General features: G+C 45.7%; 2 non-coding genes across 2 annotated transcripts; both read left to right on the forward strand.

Moving 5' to 3' along the window:
• The first annotated feature begins 1,667 nt into the window (after positions 1–1,667).
• On the forward strand, positions 1,668–1,858 carry LOC130305893 (U2 spliceosomal RNA). The gene has a single exon (XR_008855316.1). It is a non-coding gene; the product is annotated as a U2 spliceosomal RNA (small nuclear RNA).
• Positions 1,859–3,936: 2,078 nt separating this feature from the next.
• LOC130305896 (U2 spliceosomal RNA) lies at positions 3,937–4,127 on the forward strand. The gene has a single exon (XR_008855318.1). It is a non-coding gene; the product is annotated as a U2 spliceosomal RNA (small nuclear RNA).
• The last annotated feature ends 1,873 nt before the right edge of the window (positions 4,128–6,000 follow it).

The raw sequence follows: 6,000 nt of genomic DNA on the forward strand, positions 1-6,000 counted from the left end.
CTTTTTTCGACCGTACTAACTATGTAACTATGTAACATAACATGGGGGGGGGGGGTCTCCTGGCTGTTCACACAGGTGTGTCATTGCTGTACATTGACCATGCATTGCTTCTGTGGTATTGCAAAGGCAAAGACAAATGCTTCCAGCCATCCATTGCACTAATGGATTGGTCATCAGCTGGCTGTCTATGTCCCGCATCAATATAGACCAAAGTACAGAGGGTTAGGCTATGCTATTGTGCACCTACCTGATGCATCAGAAGGTGCGAGGCCCTTGCTAAATTCTGTGCACAGACTTTGAGATCTATGCTTTAGACTGTATCTAAACCTGCTCCAACATGGACTGACATTCTGGCCTACTTTCAGCCGATGCGACTTGTCTGTCGCTGAACAGTCGCTTTTTATGTATTCAGCACCTATGTATAATGTTGTAAAAATGCTCTAGAAGCTAAAGTCGCAGAAATGTCACACATATTTGGCCTGCAACTTTCTGTGCGACAAATTCAGACAGGAAAAATCAGTATAAATCCTTAGAAAATTATCCCCCAGTGTCTCCATCTGCTGGCGGTATTGAATAAGCATTGCTGCACTGATGGGGTATGCATTAGACGAAAAAAAAGAAGAAAAAGACGAATAATACGCCCAGAAAAGAGGCGAAAAGGAGAAAAACGTAAAAAAACGTGAAAAAAAAGTAAGAGGAAGAGAAGGGAAAAAAAGGTGGAAATGGGTTTAAAAGTGATTTCGGCGGAGAAATATATATATATATATATATATATATATATATATATATATATATGCGCACACACACATATAGATATAAACGTATTCTCCGTTGAGATATTGCAGCCGCTGCTGTGTCCAGGCCCAGGAGCCTTAGCACTGTGCTGTGATGTCACTCAATACCACTGACATCACTAGGTGTAAACAACATCTCTCCTTTGCTGTGTATGTGACTATGGAGCTGTTTGGTGATGTCGTCTATTACGGCCTTCATAGAAGCAACAGGAGATTGTTGCATCCATCTTGAACCCTCAGAACTACAGTGCTATGATGTCACTCACTTCCACAGGCCTTGCAGAGTGTAAACAACAACAACCCAGCTTTGTTGTGTATGTAACCAAAGGGATTTGTGATGTCACCTAGAACCTTCACAGCAGCGACAGCTTTATGAGGAGCATCAGCACTGCTCTGCCTGAGCAGAACCATCACCGCCATAGGTTGTCAAATAACCCGGATTTAACCCACACAGGTAAGTCCAATGGGGTGCAGGCATGTCCTCTATGCTTACAGCTTCCCGTGGGTGTTGGTTTGATACCGTTTGGGGACAGCCAAGGAGGCATCTGCAGGCAACAAAGGTAGGTGTGTGCTTGTGTGTGTGTTTCCTATGCAGATCCTAAGCCCAGTGTCACATGCAAGTAGGAGGAGTAAGAAGGGTTCCTGGCAAATCCGGGTTATGGATTGCATTTAAAAAGGCCCCGTGGGAGTGCAATGGGCCCCTGTCTTGCTGCTTAGCAATAATGGTATGGGTTTAGGTTCTGCTGTGTGTACTGGTGGTTGACTGCCCCCCAGCCCAGAGTGTGCATGGAAAATTGTCTGGCAGCCTCCCTGACAGCAAGCAGTGATAGTGCCCATGAAGGGGACCTTGTTGGGCCCGCCCCTTTCACGGTTATCGCTTCTCGGCCTTTTGGCTAAGATCAAGTGTAGTATCTGTTCTTATCAGTTTAATATCTGATACGTCCCCTATCTGGGGACCATATATTAAATGGATTTTTGAGAACGGGGGCCGATTTCGAAGCTTGCTTCCGTCGCCCTATGCATTGACCCGATATGGCAGTATCTTCGGGTACAGTGCACCACCCCCTTACAGGGTTAAAAAGAAAGATTCCTACTTTCATTGCTACCTGCTTGCTGGCTAGCCAGCTAGCCAGCCCTGTGGGCCTTGCTGCTGCTGCAGCCAAAAAACAAAAGGTGGTGCTGCTGCTGCTTCTGCTGCTTCTGCTTCTGCTTGTGTCTGGCCCCTGTTGGAGCGTCCAGGCACAGGACTTCTGCTGCTGCTGACTAAATGGCCTCCTTAATTGGATCATTTGAGTAGCCAGCACACCTGTGCAGGTAGGGCATGACATGATAGGCAGCTGCCTTGATAGCGGGTGGGTGCTGAATGTTCCTAATTGACAAAATAAGATTAATGCTTATGAAGAAATATAAAATCTCATCCCTTCCCCAATATCGCGCCACACCCCTACCCCTTAATTCCCTGGTTGAACGTGATGGACATATGTCTTTTTTCGACCGTACTAACTATGTAACTATGTAACATAACATGGGGGGGGGGGGGTCTCCTGGCTGTTCACACAGGTGTGTCATTGCTGTACATTGACCATGCATTGCTTCTGTGGTATTGCAAAGGCAAAGACAAATGCTTCCAGCCATCCATTGCACTAATGGATTGGTCATCAGCTGGCTGTCTATGTCCCGCATCAATATAGACCAAAGTACAGAGGGTTAGGCTATGCTATTGTGCACCTACCTGATGCATCAGAAGGTGCGAGGCCCTTGCTAAATTCTGTGCACAGACTTTGAGATCTATGCTTTAGACTGTATCTAAACCTGCTCCAACATGGACTGACATTCTGGCCTACTTTCAGCCGATGCGACTTGTCTGTCGCTGAACAGTCGCTTTTTATGTATTCAGCACCTATGTATAATGTTGTAAAAATGCTCTAGAAGCTAAAGTCGCAGAAATGTCACACATATTTGGCCTGCAACTTTCTGTGCGACAAATTCAGACAGGAAAAATCAGTATAAATCCTTAGAAAATTATCCCCCAGTGTCTCCATCTGCTGGCGGTATTGAATAAGCATTGCTGCACTGATGGGGTATGCATTAGACGAAAAAAAAGAAGAAAAAGAAGAATAATACGCCCAGAAAAGAGGCGAAAAGGAGAAAAACGTAAAAAAACGTGAAAAAAAAGTAAGAGGAAGAGAAGGGAAAAAAAGGTGGAAATGGGTTTAAAAGTGATTTCGGCGGAGAAATATATATATATATATATATATATATATATATATGCGCACACACACATATAGATATAAACGTATTCTCCGTTGAGATATTGCAGCCGCTGCTGTGTCCAGGCCCAGGAGCCTTAGCACTGTGCTGTGATGTCACTCAATACCACTGACATCACTAGGTGTAAACAACATCTCTCCTTTGCTGTGTATGTGACTATGGAGCTGTTTGGTGATGTCGTCTATTACGGCCTTCATAGAAGCAACAGGAGATTGTTGCATCCATCTTGAACCCTCAGAACTACAGTGCTATGATGTCACTCACTTCCACAGGCCTTGCAGAGTGTAAACAACAACAACCCAGCTTTGTTGTGTATGTAACCAAAGGGATTTGTGATGTCACCTAGAACCTTCACAGCAGCGACAGCTTTATGAGGAGCATCAGCACTGCTCTGCCTGAGCAGAACCATCACCGCCATAGGTTGTCAAATAACCCGGATTTAACCCACACAGGTAAGTCCAATGGGGTGCAGGCATGTCCTCTATGCTTACAGCTTCCCGTGGGTGTTGGTTTGATACCGTTTGGGGACAGCCAAGGAGGCATCTGCAGGCAACAAAGGTAGGTGTGTGCTTGTGTGTGTGTTTCCTATGCAGATCCTAAGCCCAGTGTCACATGCAAGTAGGAGGAGTAAGAAGGGTTCCTGGCAAATCCGGGTTATGGATTGCATTTAAAAAGGCCCCGTGGGAGTGCAATGGGCCCCTGTCTTGCTGCTTAGCAATAATGGTATGGGTTTAGGTTCTGCTGTGTGTACTGGTGGTTGACTGCCCCCCAGCCCAGAGTGTGCATGGAAAATTGTCTGGCAGCCTCCCTGACAGCAAGCAGTGATAGTGCCCATGAAGGGGACCTTGTTGGGCCCGCCCCTTTCACGGTTATCGCTTCTCGGCCTTTTGGCTAAGATCAAGTGTAGTATCTGTTCTTATCAGTTTAATATCTGATACGTCCCCTATCTGGGGACCATATATTAAATGGATTTTTGAGAACGGGGGCCGATTTCGAAGCTTGCTTCCGTCGCCCTATGCATTGACCCGATATGGCAGTATCTTCGGGTACAGTGCACCACCCCCTTACAGGGTTAAAAAGAAAGATTCCTACTTTCATTGCTACCTGCTTGCTGGCTAGCCAGCTAGCCAGCCCTGTGGGCCTTGCTGCTGCTGCAGCCAAAAAACAAAAGGTGGTGCTGCTGCTGCTTCTGCTGCTTCTGCTTCTGCTTGTGTCTGGCCCCTGTTGGAGCGTCCAGGCACAGGACTTCTGCTGCTGCTGACTAAATGGCCTCCTTAATTGGATCATTTGAGTAGCCAGCACACCTGTGCAGGTAGGGCATGACATGATAGGCAGCTGCCTTGATAGCGGGTGGGTGCTGAATGTTCCTAATTGACAAAATAAGATTAATGCTTATGAAGAAATATAAAATCTCATCCCTTCCCCAATATCGCGCCACACCCCTACCCCTTAATTCCCTGGTTGAACGTGATGGACATATGTCTTTTTTCGACCGTACTAACTATGTAACTATGTAACATAACATGGGGGGGGGGGGGTCTCCTGGCTGTTCACACAGGTGTGTCATTGCTGTACATTGACCATGCATTGCTTCTGTGGTATTGCAAAGGCAAAGACAAATGCTTCCAGCCATCCATTGCACTAATGGATTGGTCATCAGCTGGCTGTCTATGTCCCGCATCAATATAGACCAAAGTACAGAGGGTTAGGCTATGCTATTGTGCACCTACCTGATGCATCAGAAGGTGCGAGGCCCTTGCTAAATTCTGTGCACAGACTTTGAGATCTATGCTTTAGACTGTATCTAAACCTGCTCCAACATGGACTGACATTCTGGCCTACTTTCAGCCGATGCGACTTGTCTGTCGCTGAACAGTCGCTTTTTATGTATTCAGCACCTATGTATAATGTTGTAAAAATGCTCTAGAAGCTAAAGTCGCAGAAATGTCACACATATTTGGCCTGCAACTTTCTGTGCGACAAATTCAGACAGGAAAAATCAGTATAAATCCTTAGAAAATTATCCCCCAGTGTCTCCATCTGCTGGCGGTATTGAATAAGCATTGCTGCACTGATGGGGTATGCATTAGACGAAAAAAAAGAAGAAAAAGAAGAATAATACGCCCAGAAAAGAGGCGAAAAGGAGAAAAACGTAAAAAAACGTGAAAAAAAAGTAAGAGGAAGAGAAGGGAAAAAAAGGTGGAAATGGGTTTAAAAGTGATTTCGGCGGAGAAATATATATATATATATATATATATATATATATATATATATATATATGCGCACACACACATATAGATATAAACGTATTCTCCGTTGAGATATTGCAGCCGCTGCTGTGTCCAGGCCCAGGAGCCTTAGCACTGTGCTGTGATGTCACTCAATACCACTGACATCACTAGGTGTAAACAACATCTCTCCTTTGCTGTGTATGTGACTATGGAGCTGTTTGGTGATGTCGTCTATTACGGCCTTCATAGAAGCAACAGGAGATTGTTGCATCCATCTTGAACCCTCAGAACTACAGTGCTATGATGTCACTCACTTCCACAGGCCTTGCAGAGTGTAAACAACAACAACCCAGCTTTGTTGTGTATGTAACCAAAGGGATTTGTGATGTCACCTAGAACCTTCACAGCAGCGACAGCTTTATGAGGAGCATCAGCACTGCTCTGCCTGAGCAGAACCATCACCGCCATAGGTTGTCAAATAACCCGGATTTAACCCACACAGGTAAGTCCAATGGGGTGCAGGCATGTCCTCTATGCTTACAGCTTCCCGTGGGTGTTGGTTTGATACCGTTTGGGGACAGCCAAGGAGGCATCTGCAGGCAACAAAGGTAGGTGTGTGCTTGTGTGTGTGTTTCCTATGCAGATCCTAAGCCCAGTGTCACATGCAAGTAGGAGGAGTAAGAAGGGTTCCTGGCAAATCCGGG

Source organism: Hyla sarda, unplaced genomic scaffold (genome assembly GCF_029499605.1).
Source record: "Hyla sarda isolate aHylSar1 unplaced genomic scaffold, aHylSar1.hap1 scaffold_1340, whole genome shotgun sequence".
Lineage (NCBI taxonomy): Eukaryota > Metazoa > Chordata > Amphibia > Anura > Hylidae > Hyla > Hyla sarda.